Below are 24,591 nucleotides of genomic sequence, written 5' to 3'. Positions count from 1 at the left end.
GAGTCGGGCTTTTCACTTTGGTGTATGTGCTGGTGTGTATACAGTACATGGGCTTGACTGAGGAGTGTGTGTTCTCGTGTTTACTGAGGGAGCTTGTGCTTTAACAGCCGTACCTTTTGTGTGTTTGCGTGCTGAGTTCACACACTCAGGTAAGCTTCCCTAATTGCCGTGAGGTGCATTAGCACTCAGCCACCTCCTTTCCTCTTGCCGCGTCTTTGTTTTTTCCTCTCAGCGCCAGTCTGCAGGCCAGAAGACAATCAGACCAGAAGGGTCATTTTCTGCAAGAGCTCACCTCCCTTCTCCAATCCTCGCCTCTGACGGTCTCACGCTCGGCAGGAACCCTAAATTAACACTTGACGTCTGCCGAGCTTGGCCCTGATGAGGCCGCAGAGAGACGAAATGTCAGAAAACAAACACTCCATCACTTTTGCTTCATTTCCTCTGCCACTGGAGAAACAGGCTCACCTGTAGGGCTCGAGAGGGCTGCAGTGACATTCACTCCCCTCTCTGTTGCTATGGATCAGCCTACATGTGCCGAGGTGAGAGGCTGAGGCCAAACACAAATGGAGGGACGCCGAATACAGGCTGGTATTTATTTGGCTTCTTGGGTTCAGATCGATTTTAATTCCCTTGATTTAGCTACATTAGTCTTGAGACTGGAGGGTAATTAAATAAATCAAGCAACCTGTGTACAAATTCACCAGTACGTTCATTTTCTTTTGGCAAAAGTGTAATTATTGACCTTCATTCCGTCATTACAACACTTGCAGTGTTCTTCAGCTTGGAAGTGCGCATTGCCTGAAGTCAGCGTTGTAGAGAGGTATGATATTATTTGAAGCCTACTTCATGCACGGTGTCCCAAAGCGAGGCGCGTTTGCGCCCGTGTCTGGTTTGTTATTCGCTTCATCTCTTTGTTGCGTGAGAGTTTATTTGTTTACATGAAAGGGAACAGGAGATTTGGTGATCAGAGCAAATTGCAGCAGAAAGTACTTCAGATGGGAATGACAGCAATTAGCATGCTCTTAAATGCGGAACGCTCTCAGAATGTTTTTGTTTACGAGGGGGCAGCTGATCTGTGACTTGGTGCGGGGGTGGCCCACAGGCAGGTTAAAATCACTTGTTGTGCCAGAGATCATCATTATGAGCTTACAATTGGTCAGTGTTCAGGAACAATCAATGCAGCGCCAGGTAGACACTCTACAAGCAGCCAATGCTGCGAGATTTCCTGCGTAATTTTGTATTTATAGTTGTGTTTTCCTGAGTGGATAATTTGAAAACACAAGAGCGTTTATGTGTGCATGTTCGCATGTGGTCAGGCTCATGTTTTGCCTCTTTTTTATAAATACATATAGCTTACATGTATTTATGCAGAATATTTTTCTATAATCTCTGCTTCTGCACTGAAGCAAATTTTGCATGAGACTCATTAAGAGTAAATTGAGTATTTGCTGGTGTGCGCAGTTATTCAGTCGGTGATTATGTTTCACTGGAGGATAATATCCAAGTAAATTAAAATTTCAATTTAATTCCACCTTGGTTGTCACGGCATGTCCATTTCACATCATGAAACAATTGAGATCTTATCATGGATTAAAGTGGAGGATATTACACCTAATATAAAATATGTATAGAAAATCTAGAATGGCATTCACAGCTCAACCATGTTGTAATCCTGTGGAAGAAAGGGGGAAAAAGAGGAAAATAATTAAGCATCCTGCACATTAAACTCAAATGCCTGTGAGATGCAATTCATCGGATTGGCACAGCAATTCAGGGCGGAAACACAATTCTCGATAAAGATGAAGGGAGGGGGCTGAAGAGAAGGAGGCAGGAATTAAAAGGGAAAATAGCCAAAAGGAGACAGGAAGTTGGGGGACATTGTAAAAGGGGCTGCTGTGGTAGTCAGGTGACTGCAGGACAAAGTTTCGCTTGTTTAAAATGGAAATCTTCCCAGACTTCCTCCCTCTTGCCCCCCACCCCCCCGGAGACCAGTGCGAACACTAAGCTCCGGCATCTGAAGTGGCAACACTTGAGATGGTGAAAGTGACAACATCTTAACATAAGCCAAGGGGCCAAAGTGAAAGTCAGCAGGAACTCCCATCCAACCCTTGTTTACCACCCACATCCTTCACCCCTGCACTGTCCTCCGTCGTACCCCCTCCTACCGCCCCACCATTCCCATGGCCGGGCCGCATGGTTTCCACGAGGGGCCGGTGCCATCTCGCGCCGACCTCTGACAACGAAAAAAGTTATGGAGAGGAGGGGGGGAAGACTGCGGAAAATGCAAAATGAGAAAAATACAGATGAAGGGAAAGCTGACTCTTTGGATCATCTCTAGGTTTCACCCTCCTTCCTTCCACTTCTAGTCACAGGTGCCTCCAAACAGAACTGGAAGCATGTAATCCGCCCAAATCCAGCTTCTTCCGAGATGTGTAAAACCGAGAATGTTCTGTAGGGGTCACTGGATTAGACAGAATTCATGGTGGTAGCTTGGCTTGAGAGGTGGAATTAGCCAAACCGGGGAAAAAGGGAGAGGAGACTCCAATGGTTTTGTATTAAAATGAGCTTTCCAGGTGGTCTCCCTCCCAAAAGTGGACACAGTGTGTCAAGTAATCTGAAAAGCCTCGGGTGTTTGTTGCTAAAAAGAGAGAACAAGGGGTTGGGAGAAAGCGAGAGAAAGAAGGGGGGCTAGTTAGGGAGGTGGCACTGATGTGGCCATTCAGGCCTCAGTGAAATGTCTGTCAGGCTTGGTTTACCACAACCACAGCAGTGATTAGGCTCCTTTTGATGACAGGTTTAGTTTTCTGTCCATTGGCAAGAAAGTGAGAATAGACAAGAAGGAGGGGCAGGGGAGCAGGGTTGGGTTGCACTGGGAGACTTTAGGGGTGGGCGTTTTTGCGATGGTCCCGGAAAACGCCAGGGGTGGAGACAGGCGAGGGGAGGAGGGGGGGGGGGGGGTGTATATTAATGTTTTGCACCGGGGAGCTCCTACGTAATTTCCCAGCAGGTCGTGGGGTCAGGTTTGTATTTAGTTAGTGGTAATGATCTCGTTAGGGATCTGAATGGACCACCGTCTAAGCCCATTGACGACAGCGAGTGTGCCTCCCCATCCCCCACCTCTGCCTGCCTTGTGTGGGCTTACACAGCCCGTGAACTGTGATTAATGGACTTCCAGGGCTTAATAACTTGCAAAACAGTATTAAACAAGGGAGGCCCTGGGACAATCAGAGAGGCTACCCAGGCGGAGTAGGAGATGGCTGTAAACAGTGCCTGGCAACAATTGCAATGCATGGAATTAATTGAGATGGGCCACTCACAATGCTACAGCTGGCTAGTGGCAGGGAGCCAGGCCTGGGAGAAAGCTTTGCTGGTGCTTCCAGGTGGCCCAGAGCAGGCCCGGCCTTTTCAGTTTCGCAAGTGTTAAAAAACAGAAGAGGAGAAAGGCTACATTTGTGACGGGGAGACAGTGAGAGGAAGCCATTGAGCAGAGACAAGAAAGAGATTAAAGAGTGCAGAGAGTGATAAGCAGATAATAGGGGGACACATTCAATGGAACAAGTAATCCTTGACATGCAGGCACAAATATGAAGCCTTTTGTCTCTTGTGTCTAATTCAAGCCACAGCGCGTAAAGTGGCAAAACAAGAATAGTGATCCGCATTAGCACAGTACACAGACGGAGACAGATAAAACACACTCATCTGTCCCAGCACACACATACACAAACACACACATTTAAGGGCCTATTCCCATCTCTTACCACATCTCCTGGATGTCTTATAGGCCTTTTTTTCCCCACCCTTGTGCCCTCTTGTCTGGAAACAAATGATCCCAGCATGGGGTCTTGAGGACTGATGCGTTCGGACCACCCTCCACTTCATGTTATAGATCCCCATCTTTTCTCCCAGGCCCCGCGGTGCATTCGAGGCAAACTGAATACATCACAAATTTGGAGATGTGACCATGCAGAAGACTAGTATTGGGCATCAAATGACTCTTTGATTAATGCACGGTGCTTCTTACTGTGGGACAAAAGTGAAACACACTTTTTATTTAAAGATATTATAAAGACGCACTTCATTCCCTCGCACGTATTATATATACTGAAACATGAGGACTCGCTGGAGTGGGAAGAAAAAAAATCACTCATGTGACGCGTTGCTCATTTAAGACAAAGAAGAAACTGTGACACGAGGATGCTCACTGCTTTGCCTTGTTTGACATTCTCCTCAAAGTTGTTTACCTCTTCTCAACGGAGACTCATCTCCAAATGATTGACACCAGGGTCAGGCTAATCTGGTTTCCCTGCAGACGTCCGAGATGTCTCCAAAGTATTTACCGAAACACTTTACTTTAGTATTTACCGAAACACTTTACTTAGCACGAACAGCGGTTATTCGGTTTTGATGGCGCCTGAAAGAGCGAGTGGTCATCGACCCCACCATTGTATACGTGCACCGATCTAATACATATATAATATTATCGCCCCCTGAATGCGTCGCACATTCTATTGCAATATCTCTTTATCACTTGCTCCCACACCACAGCTGTCGCCTCCCCCCACCGCCAACACTCCCCCCGCACCACTCACCCTCTCTTGCAGCAGGGTGTGGGTGCAGCGGGGGCACTGGCCCTGACAAGGCCGAGAAGGGATACACTGCTGTGCTAAGCCTCTTGCTCCCCGCTCCCTCGCCACCTCCTCGCCTCATGAATAATGGAGGAGAGAAATACATTTATCTTTTAACAGCCACGGCCCCCTGGCTGAGCCCAAAACGGCCACGGCACAGGGCTGAGGTTTCTGAGCATCCGTCATCCCCACGCCGCCCCGCCCGTGATTCTCTCTGCCCCCTTTTGAAGTTGGACGCTTCTTAGTGTCCTAGAGATGGTTAATCAGGCTTGATTTTGGAGGGGTCAAGCCAGTTTTGGAAGGGCGCGATCACCGCCAAGCTTGGCCAAGCAGGGCTGCCTGAATGATTGTAATTTTGTCGAGCCACATTTGCGTTCCAAGTTTGGATTTCGAACGTGCGTGAGAAAAGAGTGCGCTTGTGCCCTGAATACTGTAGCAGCGAGGAATAGAGATTGAGCTTGTTTGTATTCACCTTTTACACGGAAAGATTAATTCAAAGGCAGCGTTTAAAGAGAGAGAAAAAAAGAATAAATAAAACAAGCAGGACTGACTATGTCAGCCCCGCAGTTCATCAGTCATTTGCTTCCCAAAATGTTCTTTTCTGTCACTCCTGCCAGCAGACAAAAAAAACAAAAAACACTTAGAATGAAACCACATAAAAGCATCTGTATGTTCTCTGTGAGCAAAATCTATCTTATAATGCTGGTTTGTTTATCATAAGATATTACCAGACTGCTCGTGTCAATGCTAATACAATAGAAATTCACTGTTACTTCCATTAATTGATGTTTGGATGCTATGACTTTAAATTAACCAAGGCCTTAACTCACTTTATACCTGCGTGCCCTAATGTGGGAACGTTTGAGGAGGCTTTCAGTCCAGCCTCCTCGTGCTTGGTGCTGACACATTTGTGTGCGTGCGCTCTGGGGAAAGGCAAGTGTAGCCGGATACCTTAGCGCCGTTTGTCCTCTCTGATTTAAGGCTCAGGCGACCCTCGCTGTCACATGTGCGATAAAAGAGAGGAGGCTGCGGCGCCGCCGGTGTAGCTGTTCCACGCAGAATGTGGTCGACTGTTCTCATAAGACGGACATTTGGAATGTTAGGCTATAATCTTGCATGAGGAAATATGTGATTCCATTTTTATTCAAATTTAAATAACACACTGGTAAATTACGTTTTATTTAGCCAGAGTACATATTTTAAAATTCTTTGAAATTATCAGTGCGTTTTGTATATTAATTGTAGAAAAGTAGCCTATTTTAATTATCTGTACAATATACAGAAAGTTCTTTTTTTTAAAAAAAAATCCAATAAAGGTTACATTGATTATTATTATAACCGTAGGCAAAAAATACAATTGAGTTTTAATATTTTTAAAGCGTTTAAATAAAGTTGCTGGAACAAACGAGGAGCGAAGCAGAGAAATCTGATAACCGTGTTTTTTAAATGGATTATTCCATTAATTCAAAACACTTGAGAAAGATGGAAGCTGACATTATTTTTTAAGGCCACTGAGAAGTTCAAGCACACACTTCATCCCAACGAGACCACCCGTCTCCCTCTGTCATGCTCACACACACACACTCTTGTCCAAATACTCCACGTCGGCGACACAACCGGCAGCACGGCAGCGACCCCCCCCCTTTCGTCCACCTCTCCCCTGCACCCACAGCCTCCACGCAGCCCTGGGTTTGTGTAGGATGCGTCATTTGCCCAGCGTTGGGGATGAGGCCTCAGCAGCCATGGCTCTACCTGCTGGGTCCTAGCCAGCAACTCCTCAGCTCCCTGCTCTGCTCCATGGAAGGCAGAGAAGCTGAAAGTACCGTTTATCATCACTTGTGTGGGCAGCATCACCACGGCAACGCTCGGGCTGGCAAATGCCACTGCTGTGAATACTAATGAAGCTCTTGGCAGGCCTGTGTCGGCGTCAATGGGGCCAGGGTTTTAGTCTGTATATGCGTTTGTGTGTGAGTGAACGCCGGGCTCTAGGAGGGCTACAGTAGAGGTAAACAGTCCAAAGGAAATCAATTAAGTGTTTCCACAGCGTTTGGCAAGCGCCCTAATCTTCAGCGCCACATTTTAAAATAAGGGCAGAATCTGCCTTAGTAAAACCTCTGCTTTCTGCATGACAAAAAAACAAGCAGGCGACAATAAACAGCTGAGCACAGAGCTTGACTAAGTCCCCCTGGTCTCAACTTTGAGAAAGTGCAAGTGAAGTCCTTATTCCAGACTTTCTTCTCCAACAAGCATTTCTGTTCCCACAACAGAACTTTTTTTTTTTTTTGGATTCAACTAAAAACATGAAATCATTCCACATCTTAATAATTATTTCCTCCCAACATGTTATGGAGCATCGAGAGTGCACGCCTCCCTGCTGTTGACACCAGATTTTTATTCCTGTTGACTGTTAGAGACGCTGTCCTTCTCCCTCTGTGTCCCCGCGACTCTTATGTCAGACTAGTGCTGAGGATAAATTGCTTTGGAGCATGCCTGCTCTGCTCTTTATTGATTCAGCCACTTTGATTGAACATGGATCTAATCAATTCTTCTGCAGCAATAAGGCACCAGAGTTAAATTATTCTTAGGTAAACCCTTTAAACGACTTGCCATTAATTTGCCTCCTTATTGACACTTGTTTCCAGGGAAAGAAGATACGTTTTGCGCTCGCGGCGGCTATTAGTGAGCTTGTGCTCCTGGGATTTTTATGGGCTCCTCAGCTGGGAGGGGTGTGTGTTTGTTTGTTGTGTACAAATCGGTTTATGCGTGTCTGAATGTGGGGGTGATTGGGCACACCATGCTTGCTCATCCTTACAGAGTGACTTATTAGCGCTAATTGGGAGGGACAGTTCAAACAAGCACAGAGAAGTGGTTGTCACACAAGCGTGACATGAGTGCAGAGGGACAGGCAGTGACGGCTGCTTCAGCCCTCCCTTTTCCCCAAACCCAGCCCTCCCTATATGCTCTCCAATCCACCCCCCCTCTCTCTCCTGGTTGTCCCAGGCTCCCGGCCTGGCCCCGCGGAGCTGTCACAGAGTGGGGCTCTTTGTCTGGACGGAGCCATTAGCAGTCAGCCGACTTCAGAAAAGAGAACAGAACAAGGCAGTGGGCAGAGACTCAGACAGAAACATGGTTGTCTGTGACACTTGGGAAGTCAACAACTGACGGAAGGGCCAATACAAAGGAGGAGCTGCTGAAACATGATCTGCATTGAATAGACCTCCCTCCTTCCAGTTGCGCACTTCATGGCGAGCACTCAGGAGGAGCTACGCGGACCAAGGAACACCTGCCCGCACAAAAGTAATAACCAAAATATCTAACCCGTAAAACCAAAAGATTTGACCAGAGAACTCACAAACACCACTGGAAATGATTTCCTACGGCAGTTAACGATGATCTGGCCAGCGATGCACAGACACATCTTCTCGAGAGACGCTCCGGGCCTCCGTGTTGTATGTTTTTTTTTTTTTTTTAATGAAAAAAGATGCTAATTCCAATGAATATTTAGAACCATAATGGCTGCAATTATATTCCGCACAAACTGATATAAGGTATAAGCACCAATTAGAAACTGGTCATTATCTTAAGCATTTGGTGCAGGGAGAGCGAAGTAATAGGCAACCATTCAGTAACCCCTGCTCGGAAAAATGACTGCACGGTGCCTCAGTAATTAGCGGAGCTTGTTTCCCTTTAGTCTTTAAAGTGGCTTGTATATTCACAAACCTGCATTACTGGGCACATGCTTGCGGACATGTTTTGCTGTTCCATGTACACAGTCAGACAGCCTTGCTCTTAATGGCTAGCATGAGGATATCGACAAATTTTAATTATTTTCTATTTGGTAATGAGAGCGCTCTTTAAATCAAGTAGCCTCTCCTCTGGAAACACTCGGTATTTCCGCGTTGTTACCGCGTAATTTCTGCGGAAACTCTGGCGCCACGTGCGGCGCCGCATTCCGAAATGAACGCGAGAAGAAAGTGCTCCAAATTTCCATATAAATGTGTATACGCGTTTAATGCCGCCGCGAGAGAGGGCGGATTCATGACAATAATAATGGAAAATTCTGGAATATATAAAAAGCGCTGTGTTCAAATGGTATGTAATGGCGATGGCCCGGGCTGTGCGCTGTGTGTGCGTGCGCGCTTTACTCAAAGCCACACCAGCGAGGATCACAAGAGCTGTATCAAAGCCCTCGGCCACCATGCGAAATGTCTTCTCGCAGCAGGGGGTTGTGGGATTGTTGTCGGCATCCCAACTCTCTTTGAATGTCAGCCTCACTAACAGGGCAGTTGGCCTACCCGGCACTGCTGACAACACAGCGACACTTTCAACTTTTATTCTTTAATTTCCATTCTTTAAAAAAAAAAAAAAAAAAAGAAAGAACACAAAACAAGACCCCGGACACAGCGCCTCTTCATGGCAAAAAGAAAACGACAGAGGTGCAAACTATTGTCGAACCACGGCGTGGAGGACACGGCGTACGTGTAGGTGGACCTTTGCAGTTTTGTTGCGATGTTTACCTTTGTCTTTCGCCACCGTTGTTGTTTCACCGGACTTGTTGAACCTGCACCCCTAATACGCCGCTGAGCATCCTCACGGCTCAACACAACAGCTTTGAGCATAAATCAAGCGCAGCCAAACACCCCGGTCCTGCATAATAGATGTTTAACTAAACCTGCTCATTTCAAACAGTTTGACCCCAGTTCGCTAAAGCACAATAGCAGAACTCCCCCAGGATTAGGCCCTGACCTCGCCGGGAATGGAAGGAATGGCCCACACTGGCTATAAAGGAGCCCGCCATTGTGTTGTCCAGGCATGGGGGAGGACAGTGTGAGGGGGATACATGCCAGTGGGTGGAGATAGCCTTGTTGTAACGACATCTTGATGGAGCATCTTTCCCACCCACCGGAGCAGCACAAACTCTGTATGTATTTTAATGAGGCTTTGTGTCTGCCCACATATAGCCTCCGCGCTGACAGGGAACGTGTTAGTAACATGCTCGCCCTTTGTAGCGGCGCCCAGTCACACAGCCGACGGTGCCCGTCGAGATTTATTTCCTTGACCCCCGCATGCGAGTGTGTGTACGCCAATATGTGCAGGGAAATAGATCGTTGGGATGACCCTTTACGGACGCTAGGCGCGGGGGCTTTAGCATATGTAAGCATGATGCTGCATAAACAAAGTTAAAATAAGCAACTTTCAAGCCATAATTACAAAAGGTCATTACAAGTGCTTTGCAAATACTTGCACTTAATTTGAATTATAGTAGAAACACAACACACACATATTTTGATACATATAAATAGTTTTGTCTTTTTTTTTTTAACTGATAAGTGGGGAGATGGCAGTGATGAAGGATCCAACTGTCAGCCAGCGTGCACTACAGACTTTATTTTCTTAGTTACTGACCTTGATCAAAAAAACGGCAGGGTCAGAGCCTCTCCACTCTTTATTCTGGGCTGGAATGGAATGTTAATGAATCGGTGCGCTGAATGTTAAAACGCAGAGCTGCTTTCAGCGCCCAGTCAGACTGCTGCGGCATGTTGAGTGTTTTGGCGGCTGGACATGCAGTGTCTGCCTCGCAGAGAGCGCCGCTGACTGCAGAGAGAGTGGGTGTGGACGCTGAGAGTCTTTCCTTTCTCCATAAAGAGTGTCAGCAGCCTGGAGAGGGGAGGGTGAATGAGTGAACGAATGATGAAGAAACTCTGCTGGGTGGGGGGTGGTTAAATTGTGGTTTATAGCGATGTGTGATGCACGGCGGTACAATCCCTGGCTCCATTTAGGGTGTCCCGCTCTTCCTCACGAGCCCCGGATGTGCTACATTTTGTTTCAGGGGACAGCTGCACAGTTCTGCTTGTCCTTCCTGTGCTTTTTGATTAGCCTGGCATGCTCGAGAGGACCACGAGGACTGATTGTTTCAAAGCAGAACCTGGCCCGCCGTCAGCTGGGCCGATTGTTAATTTGGGAAGAGGCAGGGAAAAAGTCAACAAAGAGATTCGGGAGCCAAGGGTAGCTGTGGAGACGTCCAGAGACAGTCCTCAAAGCTAAAGCAGCCTCTATACAGCACCTCCAAACCACGGTGAAATCATACAAAACCAACAAAACACTCATTTCTCTAGTGCCATCTCAATCATGGGCTTTTATGGTGAAGTGTTAACCCTGCTGAGGCAGAGGGGGCTCTATAACATCAGCAGCCCTCCAAGAATGGATCACACGTAGAGAAGTATGAATACTAATTATTACATAAGGAGAGGAGGTCTAATGGCGGAGACGAAGCGCTGCGTGACTGCAGTCACAACTAGAGGTCACACTGTTCTCAACACACATTAGGAGTGACTTCACATTCCTCTTTAAATTGTATAGAACAGTATAAAAATGGGGCTTTTGAATGCACTGAGGACACTCTACCTACACAATGCATTCATAGGTTTAAAACTAACCCTTACTAACCCTAATAACCCTAATAACAAACCTTTTCTCATATGTAGATTTCATGAACAGCTCGATCTTGTTAGTTGAGATAAAATAACTTTATTTTTCTTCCTCGTCTTCCACTACTTCTTCTTGCTATTATGATGATTTGTGCTATCTAAAAAAACAACTACAGCAAAACTCAAATTCTAGAAACAGACATGAATATGAGGAGAAAACCAATTCAGGCCAAGTTGAATAAACCTAATTACTAGTTTGACGCTGCAGTTGCTGCTGTATCTACCTATCAAAAGAAGCAACATATTTAATGTCACATAACTTACAAGTTGAGCTGCGTTTCACCTTGTGTTTGGTTTTTAAATTAGAAAAAAAGGGGGTTATCCTTTTTGAGTTTGGCTGAATAGAACAGTCGCAGAATTAATTTAGCTGTGCCAATTTCGTTTTCATGGCCCTGCACAGAGTCTGTGTGTATAAGGATGAATGAGGTGTGGCCTTGTGCTAGCCTCCATCTCCCTGAAAGAGGAAAGAGAGAAAAGGCAGCAAATAAACACAAGAAAAAACCTGACTTAGAGTTGCTTTTCCTTGCCTCTCCATCCTACTCATTTTGAAGCAGCTGTGCGAAGAATGTCAAAAATTCAGAGTGTCCTCTTTTTATATACCTTTCTGTCAAGTATTTCTTTTTTCCCTCAGGTTCAGATGGAAACCAATGTCTGATGGCACATCTGAGGTACTCTAAAACGACCTGGAAAGAAAGGGAGAGCAAAGATGGAAGCAGGAAAAAAAGGGAAGAAAGAAAGGAAATTGGTGTCTGTGTGTATGTGTCTCGCTGCGAGGCGGTGTGTGTCTGCTAGCTGAAGATTGTGCAGATGTCCGTGCTGTGGCTGGTCTCACACACCATTCAACGCGCCTCAAAAAGGAGGGATTTTCCCCTCTTTGTTTCAAATATCACAGGCCCTCCAAATGGGCACCGACGTGCCTCCGAAATAAATAAATAAACCGGATGCATCAGTGGCCAACATCTGCAGATTATGATTAGCATTTGGAAATTGCGTCCTTGAATGAGATTTGGACGTCGGTCTTCTTTTATGCGAGCAACTCCTGTTCCGGGGAGCTAGAGGGTACTGCTTTGTCCTTAAATTGGCTACAATTTGGAGGGAGAAAGAAATCCTCTCCTCTCTCTTCCACTCTGCCCGTTATGATGTGCCGTCTGAACAAGAAAGAGACACTATTAATTGTGTTGAATATGAATAGCTGTATTTGGTTAACCAGTTTCAAAGGAAATTGGCCCAAAAGAAATTCTCTTCCTCTTCTTCCTCCTACTGTCTGTCACTGCATTTCCTTCTCTCTTTATCAAGATCCCCCCCCCCCCCCCTCTAATTTTACACTGAGCGAGCTGGCCGCTTTAGAGCGGCTGCATTATCTTATGTATTCAGCTTTCAGCTCCTCTCCCTCTCGCGATGAGGCGAGGCTTAATTGGGCTCTGGCTTTAAAGTCTGTAGAGCTCTCCACTTGCTCATAGAAACACATTCAGGGGCTGCTCATTCACTTCGAGTATGTGTTAGATGTACAAATATTATTTACTTTTATACTCCAAATCAAAAGGCACACACTTCCTGCCTCTCTACACACATCCGTGCAGGAAAATTCACAGTTCAGTTCACTTCAGGGTATTTTTATTTCCCCCTCCGACGTGGGAATATACGGCTGCTTCACAATAAAAGTATTATTTAAAAGGATTGTTTCATTACGACGCAGCGGTATTGTTGATAAGGAAATATTAGCAAGACTTTTAAAGAACAGTAATTATTATACTGCCTCGCGGTGGCACAGAAATTAGCAGGGCTGAATTTAAACACTGCCACAGCTGACACGATATCAAAATCATTTTTAATTGAAATCATTAGAGCTTGCTTTTATTTTCCAGTGCAATAAAAAAAACGTGCATCTTTTAAAACGAGTGAAGATGGAGCAGGTTCTTGAATTATTCCCCAGCCTCTGAATGGAAAAATAAAAAATAAAAAACATAAACACACACACACACGCATGAGCGCAGACACAAAACAAAAACAGACACAGATGGCAGAAGTGGAAAATTAAGGTCTCACACCTTGGAGATCAGGCGAAGGACACGGCTTTGTACACGCACTCCCGTCCGGCTCTCACAAGTAAACAACCTGAGCAATTAGCTGCACTATTAGAGCCTGGAGAAGGGATGAGGGGCCACCGAGGGAAAGGCGGGGAGAGAGGAAGTCACACGCAGGGAACCTCTGCGGTGAGCCGCACTCCGCTGTTATGCGTGTGTCCCCCGCTCCCCCGCGCGGCAAAGCCCCGGTCCGTCTCACCGTTCACCCTCGGACCTGAGCTCACATGCAAACTCCTCCTCATTAGTTTTTTTTTTTTTTGTGTGTCACTTGCTTGGGTGCCAGGCACAGGAATAAATGAGAGCGCTATCAGCTGCAGCCTTGATAAGCTGCCTTATCTCATTAGGTTCCACATCAAAGTTAATCAGAGATGGGAATAGTAATTGGCCAACTAGACAATGCCACAGATCATGAGGCTTTTGTAGTGTATGTCATCTCCAAAACATCAGCAGGCTGGGACTGGAAGATAGGCTGCTGGAGAGAGAAGGAAGGATGTGCATGTGTGTGCGTGTGTGTGTGCGTGTGGGGAGGGGGGCACAGGGAGTGAGCATGCATGATGAAGAGCAGGGGGTGAGAGAGAGACAGAGATAGGGAGCGAAGGGATGAGAGGGGAAAGGAGTAATGGCAGAGGCATAACAAGCAAGCTGCTCAGAATTAATGAGCTTACTCAATAAGAAAAGAATAACCAATCAGTGTGTGTTGGGCAAATATAATTTGGGAATAATTGCTTGATTGCTTTTCTATAGTAGGCTGATTTGACCACACACAAGAACTGAGAATTAAGATGTCAAGACAAGAATTAATTTGGCAAGCGAGGGCACACAAATGTTCCTCTCGCTCCCCACTCAGGCAGCTCGGGAGGCAGCAAAGCCGCGTGCTGAAGCGCACTAATGATGAAAACACAGTGGTAGATTGCGTATTCATTTCCCAGACTCTGTTTTACATAAAGAGAGACATGTTTAATGTCACAGATGTTAGCATATCGCGCAAAAAAAACAAACAAAAAGCAGCGTATGCTAACACATTTAATTGGCATTTTTGCATATTAGGCTGTATTGTTGATAGCTAGTTGCAGATGATTGTTCAGTTTGTCTCATTGTTGATTTTAGTGTGTGTGTGCGCGCGCACGTGTGTGTGTGTGTGGCATTTGGAGAGGTAACTGTCTGGGGATAGTAATTGGTGCTTTTTTGATGCTTCCCACCCCCAAACGGTGCTTATTTCTGAAATCTCCTCTCTCGATTGGCAATCCGCAAACGCTTGGAGTGTGTCTTTCATTACTCGCTACCTGCTTTGAGAAATCAGTCTCGACCTCACTCGCACACACACTTGTCTGAGAGGCAATGAGGAAATGTTTTTGTCCTCTAACAAAGTGCCGGTGGTCAGAGTGACACATTAGAGAATAACTGACAGAAATACAGCGGCAAGAGCAAAGCACCGCCCTAGGACCCTAATGGCCAGCTGCACCCTGATAGAGGTCCACACATATACAGTCATGGACGCACACATCCCCGATGTTCCATTTCCATTACAGGGCACTGTTTAGGGTCCCCCGATGTACACATGGCAGGAGCTTATTAATAGTAATCATGGGGCACGATGCAGGATAGTATCCAACATTAGCGCCACATTTGCAATGGATTCAGCCAACCCCCATTCAATTTAGATTTGAATAAGAAATATATCCCAGCCCGACCACATGCATATGAATCGCCACATATATTTGCTCCCACATGTGTCTGGTACTTAGTTCCAATTAGACTGAAAACACTGCCGCTGTGACGCAGGCTGCTCACACAGTCTCAGTTATCGCTTCTCTGCAGGTTCTGCGGGTAAGGCTATTCATTTTCAAATGTGTGGGTGTGCGGGCCCTCGCGCCGGTGTGTGCATGTCCGTGTGTTTGACATTATTTGAGCAGTGAGGTAAGTAAGGAGAATAAATAGGCAGTCAGAGGTCCTGTCATGATGATGTTATTGCCGCCCGGGGTTTGCCTGGAGCATTATGAGGACAGGCATGCTGCCATATCCCTCACTGTCACATTCATTTACAAACACACACACAGACACGCGCACGCGCACACACGCGTGCCTGCACAGTAGGGGTTCTAGGGCACATGCTCTAGGTAAATTTACTTTGATCGGCATTGCACTTAATTGAGTCACAGCCTATGTCTCAATTCCCACATCAAGGAATTTGAAAATGTTAGATTATTTCATCGGGGATTAAACCTCGTTCTCATGTGGTACACATTAACCTATTAGGCTCCTTCATCTGCATTGCTAATGCCCCCATGCAGACAGCTGTCACTGGCCAGGACAGAAAAAAAAACATGATCATGCAATCCTTGAATGAGTGATCCCGGCACCGATTAGTGGCAGTGAACTTCGCTGAGCCCAAGTGATAAGGCTGCAAAATTCCCAAGTTGCCAGTAGCTCCGAAAATTATCAGACTGTAGGCAAAGGAGAAATTGTGCCTTCCGGCTCAGGGGCTTCAATCCAGGGTTTGCCCAGATTGACATTATTTAAAGCTATGGAAATGGGCTCTGGCTATCTGGAGGATTGCTAGAATAAGAAAATTTCAGGCAACATTTATGAATACGCTGACAGGAGGGGATAGGGGCAAAAAAATATATCCATATATATATATGTGTGTGTGTGTGTGTGTGTGTGTGTGTGTGTGTGTGTGTGTGTGTGTGTCTGAGAGAGAGAGTGTTCACTGCATTCTTGAAAAAGCAATTTTAGGGTAATTTCATGATTTTATGATCTGATCTGGGCAAATAAATAAATTGAGATGCGTGTATGGAAAACTCATATGACTGCTAATGCTCTTAAAAGACCTGAGCAATCTTCACTGAGAAGCTACTTTTACAGAGTCTTCCACATGTGCACCGAGTGAATTGTCTTCCAAAGTTCCGAAGCACAATGTTGTTTCTCCATGACAGATATATTTGTGCGCATGTGGACTGATCACATGTTTACTGGTCAGTAAAATGAAATCGAGTTCTTGGTTGTCTCAGTTTGGTGCACAGTTTGTGTTATCAGTGCAGTGATGGCCCAATAGCGTGCGCGCACACACACACACACGCACACACACACACACACACACAGGCTCATCAGCCCTTTTTTGCATGCACAAGCACTAGTGAATTTTGAATGTGGGCATTTTGCATAGCTTAACACAAGCACAGGCATTCAGCAGACGATGATGTGTGTGTGTGCGTGCATGTGAACACCACGCATATATATCTGTCTTCGAGTGTGGTGTCGGTGAATGGATGAGTGCGCCGTCGTCATGTATGAAAATGTGCTGAACGCACGTGGGGAACGCTGCCCCTGAGTGCCTATTGAAACGAACACAAACATCCATCTCAGAGCATTCCAGCCTCAGATGGGGACCCTGCCGAAGTCATGCGCACGGCCCCACCCCACCGTGCATTTATGACCTTTTAACGAGGAATTGCGAAATAGTCATCCTGTTGTCCTGTTTAGTGCGTGCTATTGTTTTAATTATCTACTTCCATTATTTTATGAGTTAGGCAAATGAGGCGTATGCATGTGTGTGTGTGTCTGCTTGTGTGTGTGTGTGTGGGTACTGTGTGAATGCAGCGGCGGACACTTCAGTGCAGTTAATGGATACACCTTCACTGGACATGGCCATTATCATGGCTACTCAAGAGCATCGTGGCCACACATCATCACAATAGTGTAGATTGCCAGTTTGCTGCCTGACTGTGGGGGCTGTTGTCGGTGCCCTGCGCCTCCGGCTGGATCTAAACTCTTGCTTTATTTAGTAAAATTATAAAACGGGTAATGGTCGCAGGTCAAGTTAATCTAGGACGTGATATTAAAGCGAAAACTCAAAGTCAAAAGCGTTGCCGATAAAACCTTAGACGCCGCTGATTGGTAAGCCGCCGGCTGCGCCTGGAGCTGGCGAGTTGCAGAGCACAAAGGCTAATCAATGTCAGGGTGGAAGCGGAGAATCCCCTGGCCCACCCTGGCCCACCCTATTTGACTTAACTGCTCCGTTTGTGCTCCGACTGATCCTGCGGTCTTTGTGTACATTGTAATGAGTGCTGACATAATCCTACGGATTTTCCTCCGGGCCAAACCTTTGCAACCCCATCAGGCCTGGGGTTTCTCCACCGATCAGGATGGCTGCCAGAGGGGCGGGGAGGCAGAACCACAATGCCCCCCCCCCACATCACCACCGACCCCCATGAGACACTTACATTTAGGGATGGTTTGAAGCTCTGTGTGACTGGGCAAGTAACCCATTTTAATCCTATTAACACTCGCCAACAAAAGCTAAATCTGCTGCGGGACAGGCAGGGCTGGGGCACAGCGGCTGGGCTGAGCATAGAAAGTGGGGGCTGGTGCTACAGAAACATACTGTCGAAGTATAAAAAATGATGGACCGAAGGGGATAAAAAGACACTGAAATGAAAAGCATGTCCTCAAGCGGACATTTTTTCAGGAAAGTCGATTGGGAAGACGGAAGCGAAAGACAACGAGAAGAACAGAGGGTAGATACAGGGAACAATCCGGAACAAAACACCCGTTGTGTCAGGACAGGCTCAGAGGTGGACCACCAATAGCCACTGTCAAATGTCCACAAAGTTAACTCATTCAGCAATCCTCCATCTTCAAGCCCAAAGGACGTGTCATCGGCAGCAAAAGGGTAATAAATATACAGCAAAGTGCGGCACAGGAAGTTAGTCCAGTTGGGGTTTGTACCTCGAAGGTTGGGCGACCATAAAAGGGACTCTCAATGCTCTTTTGTTTTGGGTGTATCATGGGGCAGAGGGGCCAAGTACGCTGGTGGTCCTCACCCTCGCCCCATCAGAGAAGGAAGGGTTTTACACATCTACTACGGCAGCTTAAACCCCCCCTCATTGAAGGAAACAAGAGGGCAGTGACAGGACCCATACAGACAGAAAGTGCTCTTTATCCAAACAGGGCAGGATATGACTTTTTAAAGGGCAAGGGTGTGAATGAACAAAAACTGGGCCCAAGAATGGAACCCTGTGTGAGGAGCAGCGATGCGGCGGTTCCTCGCTAGTTATCTTCAGTCATCTGTCATCCCGGCGCTCGGCGCTCGGACACATTCCCCTGCTCCCCCTGTCTCCCATCACCCGTCACTGTGTCCCGACGGTGGCCTGATCCGGCAGCAACACTTGCTGCTATGATTCCGGTTGTCAGTGTGAGGTCTAAGTGATGAGGTATGATACGTCATTACGGCTGCGCGGGCGATTCTTTGACACGGGTCATTAGAGACAGGAGCTTTGACCAAAGAGGCAGCAGGCCGTGAACTAAAACTCTGAAGGGAATAGCAGGTAGCTCTGTTCATGATTCCAACATCATTATTTAGACACAACAATGTAGAAAACCCCGCTTCTTTGCCTCTCTCCCTGTGGAGTGTCACCGGCGCAGCGCGGGGAGTGCGCATAATCAGCAAAGTGGGACACGGGATTGGCCGACAGGCTGAGACGGACAGTCAGCGCCTGTGAACCTCCTGTGAGGTCTGCCCTTCTCTCCTCCCAGGGCGAGGCCCTCTAAGCATCCTGAGACCCTTCTCGGAGCCACACCGCGCTTGCTACAGCCTATACATTTATGTATAGCACTGACCTTTCTGATAATGAGTTCACATCATAACCATTGACCTAAAAAGAAAACCACACACACACAAATGTTCCTCCAGCAACAGAGGGGGAAAAACACAAGTGTGATGGGGAGGGGGGGTAATGACAGGATGAAACCAGGGACCAAGGCGTCACCTGAGAAATACAAGAGCATTAGATGAGGGTTAATTATAGCAGGGACGCTGCCTCGTACAGGGCATACACAGACGTAAATAACATTTTACAGATTTATTTTCCACAAACCTTTAATATGTACATATTTAAAGAAGAGATGTGTGTTAGAGAATAAACAGCTTCTGTGAGGCTGAGTGGGGGAGGGAGGACTTGGTTATTTTGGCCATGACCTCGTGGCTAAAGGTTTGATAAACACTTATCTGTTTGTATGCTATGGAGAACATACATTTAAAGACTCCGTCCCACCATGATGGACTGTCTCCACCATCTACACGACCTCTGATGTTTAGTAATGTATTAATGTATTAAAATACGCACAGAATAAATGATTATAGAAAATAGTTCCACACCTGTCCTTGTCAATGTCCTGAGCTTCTATAAAAGACCTCTATGATGAAGCCAAGAGCCTGTTATAACTTCAAACGCAAATCATTTCAGATGAAATCGTCCACAAAATCTAAGAACGCTGCTGCTTTTGCGTGGTTAAAATAGCATCTGTGAATGGAACCTTAATCCATGCGAAGAGAAAAAAATATATCCACAAATCAACATAACATAAAGGGACTTTCTGGGTCATGATCTCAGGATTTATATTTTCTTAAAGTAATGTCTCCGAATGTCCTTCCCTGGCTCTGTGACACGAGCCGTTTAACATAACTAGTACTTGTACCCATAATCTACATAATTCTGTTATGTAATCGATCCATCCATCAATCCATCCATCCATCCATCCATCCATCCATCCATCCATCCATCTTTTAAAATACAGTCTAACCTACTTTTACCCTTTAATATCTCATTCCTTATATACTGTATATATATAAATATATGGGGTACAGTTTATCAGCACCAATGGTATTAATAGGATTCAAACTGACCAGTGATCAGTTGTGTTTGGCTAAACCAGCTCCAAACCAAGTGATGTTATTCCATTAATGTGATGGCTGATGAATTTGTAGCAATATTAAATATTAGAGGGGCTGTATTATATTTGCATTTAAAAAAAACCCAGGAAGCTGGGGGAGGGCAGCTGTATAGCCATTAATGAATAAGATGGCTGCGTTTGCTCATCGCCTCCACTGCCCACACACACACACACACACACACACACACACACACACACGCCTCAAAAGCAGCACGAATGTTTACATTCCAGAAATATTGTGTCCATACAATGGAAAGAAAAGCTGCAAAATAAGTAGCTCCCCACCCCGCCCCTCACCCCCAGCTCATCCCTCTTATAATTAGCTCTCTGGGGCCGTCGTGCGCCGCGCGCAGTCTCGGCGAAAGAAGTGCTTCACGGAAGGAAGTATTTATCAACATTTCCATTTACTGCGCACAAAAGGCACGCACGCCGCACATTCTCGTCGGTTCACGGACGAACTCTTTCAGCCGGGCGAGGAAGCGAGCAGGTTTTCAGCACGCACGGCCAGACAACCGTATCACAAATAGTGCCAGGCAGGCAGATAGGGGCTCATAACAAGAGATCATCAGTAATTTTCAAAAGTACTGAGTTCCGCCGCGAACAGCGTTCAGCGGGTCAGAAAGTGTACTTGACAGGAAATATGCATACTGAGTGGATCCTACTCCCCTGCTTTTCATTTGCATTGTGTATTGATTTTTTTGGTCCCATTTAATACAATATTATGTGTGGGTCCACGGTAGCTTTTAGGTGCCTCTGGAGTGGACCGGTTCCATTGGAGGCTTAATGATAATTGCAGCTGGTAGAGGCAAGCTCCAGCGGATTTCATTGCAGGGCCATCAGGGCCCTCTCACCCACCGCTGCCTCCATTCCCATACCCCCCTCCTTATGTTGCACACGCATGTATGCACGCATAATCGCGCTATGGGAATGGAACGGAGGAATGTGTGAGGGGAAGAGAGAGGAAAAAACCCCAAAACAAACGTTGTTTAGGATTTCTGCGGACCCATTTTTATCATTATTGAAGATCCACAGGCTTTTCTATAAGGGAAGTACTCCAAACCCTCCAGTTGGGTTCTGTTGCTCCACCGGCGACACGAGAGCGTCTCTACGGATTTCAATAGATTAGCATGAGCTGTCAGCTGCAGCAATGCAAATCACCTTTGCTCCTCCTCCCAGGAGACCCTGATTAATGCCGTTATTGTAATACAATTGGTCACATTGGCTCTTCCTTTGAGTAAAATAAAGTCAAATATGTAACTCCCTAATAACATGATACTTATCACGGGGATGGCTTTAAAAACTGTTAAGCCATGACACCAAAACACACAAATCATATTAAGGTCCTGGTCACGCTCTTACACACACACACACACACACACACACACACCCCACACCCACACTGGGGTTAGAGATTATTAAGCTGTCACAGACAGTGGGGGTGATAAGCAGCTATTTGGTCTACAAATTAGGCATAATTAGGGAGACATATTGCCAAACAGAGCTGCGGATATCTTCATCTGGCCCAAATGTGACAGCAGCCGAACTCTCTGCCTGGATTTGCAGAGACAAATGGAGCAGGGGATGAACTCAGGTGTTGGGGAGCAGATAGTAATGCCTGTGTGCTTTTGTCGCTCTGTGTCTTGCTGGCTTAAAGGGAGCCGTCCGCGGCTGTGTATCCAGGGAGGAAGCCGGCGGTGTTGTTGGCAGCAGTCTCTCTTTTTTTAAGGGCTTAATGCTCATCCCTTGTTTATATCTACAGACATGCATGAACATTAATGAGATTAAGAGGAAGCGCTGTGCAATATTTATTAGGCTAGACAAACACTTCTAGGCTTTAGTGCGCTCGGAACAGGGCTCTCTGCAGGCGCCAGCGTTGGCACGGGCTACCCGGGCAGGAGAGGCAGATGTCTTGAATTGCCAAGAGGATCTGCCTGCCTGTCACCCTCAAGATTGCTTCTCCTCTCCTCCACACGGCTTAAAAAACACACTCCACGCGTTATGTGTGTCCTCGCATTTCCGTGCGTGCCCAATAACTTCCCCCCCGCATTGCCGCCGCACTTCATTTTCACAAGTTACCGCCTCTCCAGTTTCGATTTTCTCTGCGACCAAATTTTATAAGTTAAAAATGCAAATGCGCCGACTGTTGTGATCGTTAATGAGGACCTCTTTGTATGGTGTGTTAACCTCCATTAGGCAGGATTACAGGGACGGGGGCACACTGGCATTTGGTCAGTGTCACAGTGACAGCTCTCGCCGCCACCGCCGCCGCCATCACCGGCAGTTTTATCACTGAGCTTTCTCTCCACCCAGTCTGAATTAATAAGCCTAGAAATTACAATTGCCTCCCTGCAAAATCCCTGATAGGCGGAAGTAATGATATCAGTGCCCTGCTAATCTTCTTGGCTGGCTGCTTGGCATCGGCCTATTGAGGCAGCAGCCACACTTACGCCTGACGAGATGAATTTAATCTCTGTGTCCGTAATGACAATAGGGGCCATTTTAATGTTATGGATGATATTTGTCGCGTGTCCCGTCCAGGCCATTGTTCCAACTGTCCTCCCTCTCATAAACAGACACCCAATCAAAGCCATCCCATCAAGGTCTCAGGGCACTTGGACATTAGATAAAAACATCACGGACAGCGAGTGTTTCCTGATGTCCACGTTAAATACAGAAGGTTGTTGATTTGCAGTTCAAACCGATGGGACATTTCCCAGTTCAGGATACTGACGCTGTGCAAGCCCATTCCTGCCAGGAAACACCGTCATTCCAGGCTTCACAACATCATCCCGCTCATTCTTATGTGTGTCACATTAAAGGCGATTCCTTCCGACGCGGATCGATGACGACGATGCGTCAAGGTTGCAGGAAGGCTGCGACACTGACCCACTTGGCGGTGTTGCTTTAGAACGGAGCATTTAGCTAAATGTTCTGGCACAAGTGGAGAATTTTCTTTTTTGTCCACATTTTGCATTTACATATGAGCCTTTTAACTATTGAATTACCCATCGCACTTTGGAGCGTAGGTGCAATAAATGAGGAGAAAGAGGAAGGTCCGTGTAAATATCACATATACAGTATCCTAATGGGTGGTATAGTTCTGACCTTGTTTCAGATTTGCTTTTCCAGTGAACGTCCCATTCTGTGCCAAAAACATTCGGAAATAATTAAAAATTACTGCATCAAAATCTGAAGTTTTGCAGAAAGAACATATTTGAATTCCACCCCCAGTGAGAATCCCTGTTCCTGTCTTTTAGAAAGATGACATATGTTGTTCAATCCCACTAACCCCCCCCCCCACACACACACACACTCACCAGGCTGCAGGAGGATTGATTGTTGTTATAGAACCTCTGTCATTAGATAAATAACTGCTTCCCTGAGTTGCCAGCTTAACTTTGACGGAACAATCAACACTGTGTTATTTATGCCTGGCTGACAAAGACTCCCTCCGGCTCACTGAGAACTAAACAATCCTACTGTGTCCGTAGTTGTCCTATTGAAAATAGTCTGTCATTATGAGGGTTGACTTATGGAGCGTTAGACCTGCTTTACTGTCCGTTTATAGCGAAGCGTTTGAATCGCTCCCCTCTATCATGGAAATTAGGATTCGGTTTATCACCGGCAACTTGTTGATGCAGCCTCCTCGTCCTGCTGTGAGCCCCAAATTCAGCGTTTTAAATTAGACAAAATTCCGTCACGTGCCATCCTGGACGCGGAACAGCACCGGCAACTTTCCTGCTTCTGCCGTGTGGTGCCAATTATTTCAGCGGGGAAAACACAACAGATGTATATCAACATACAGGGCAAATGCAGAGGACGTTTGAAGTGAAGAACAGTGGGGAAACAACAATAATTATCACCGCTTTCTTCGGTTGGACGCATCTACATGACAGACGCTAGCTAACTTTTGTTTGGGCGAGAGCATGAATCCAAGGAACTTTATCTTCCTTGGAATTCTCTCACGTAGTTACAATTAAAATCGGCCAGATGTGGAATTAACATGGGCGAGAATTTTTCCTGCCATAGACGTCCGTTCCAAAACCAAAACCTCACCGCACCGTATGCTTTGTTTCCATCCTCCGTGTTGTTTTTTTTTCCAGAACTGATTGCCTCTCCGCTTCAGGCTCTAATTTAAAATCTATTTGGCATTCCTGGAGGAGAGCATTGTTCTTCCCCGCGCTGCGCCGTTAATGAGTGCGGTTAAGAACGTCATTATTTTTTAAGTATCATTCGGGTGTTCACAGTGGGCGATTTTGACAATAATCTGTTGTCTTGTTTCATATGAGAGTGACAGCAGTGGGTGCCTCTTTAATACCCAGAAAATCATTAGCGCTGAGCATCTTTGGTGTGCTAGAGAGAGAGAGGAAGAGAGAGGGAGAGACATTGGGATGAAGATGTATTAACTACGGGTAATTTAGCTGTTCTTCAGCTTGAGTTTCCCTTCTCTCTGCTTGTTGGTTTTATTTGCATTGATGTCTCCTCAGAAGTAGTTTGCTTCTAGAACAAAGGGGCTGGCGTATGTTAAGTGCTTTTGAAATCACAAGCGTTCCAGCCACTGGGGCCGGGGCCTGATGAAAGGGTGTGAAACACAATGTGGAAATCGATTTCACTATCTTCTCATTTGGCCTTGCCGCACAGCTTCCCGTCAAAGCAGAGGAC

General features: G+C 46.2%; 1 long non-coding RNA gene across 1 annotated transcript in view; it reads right to left on the bottom strand.

The window, feature by feature from the left end:
* Positions 1–12,959: 12,959 nt before the first annotated feature.
* LOC115248882 (uncharacterized) overlaps positions 12,960–24,591 on the bottom strand; it is a 31,540-nt gene continuing 19,908 nt past the window's right edge. The window contains exon 3 of the long non-coding RNA XR_003887604.1: positions 12,960–13,049. This is a non-coding gene — a long non-coding RNA (uncharacterized lncRNA). The remainder of the gene's footprint in view (positions 13,050–24,591) is intronic.

This window comes from Takifugu rubripes, chromosome 2 (genome assembly GCF_901000725.2).
Source record: "Takifugu rubripes chromosome 2, fTakRub1.2, whole genome shotgun sequence".
Taxonomy (NCBI): domain Eukaryota; kingdom Metazoa; phylum Chordata; class Actinopteri; order Tetraodontiformes; family Tetraodontidae; genus Takifugu; species Takifugu rubripes.
Note: the sequence above shows the minus strand (reverse complement) of the source record. Positions and strands in the feature narration are given on the sequence as shown.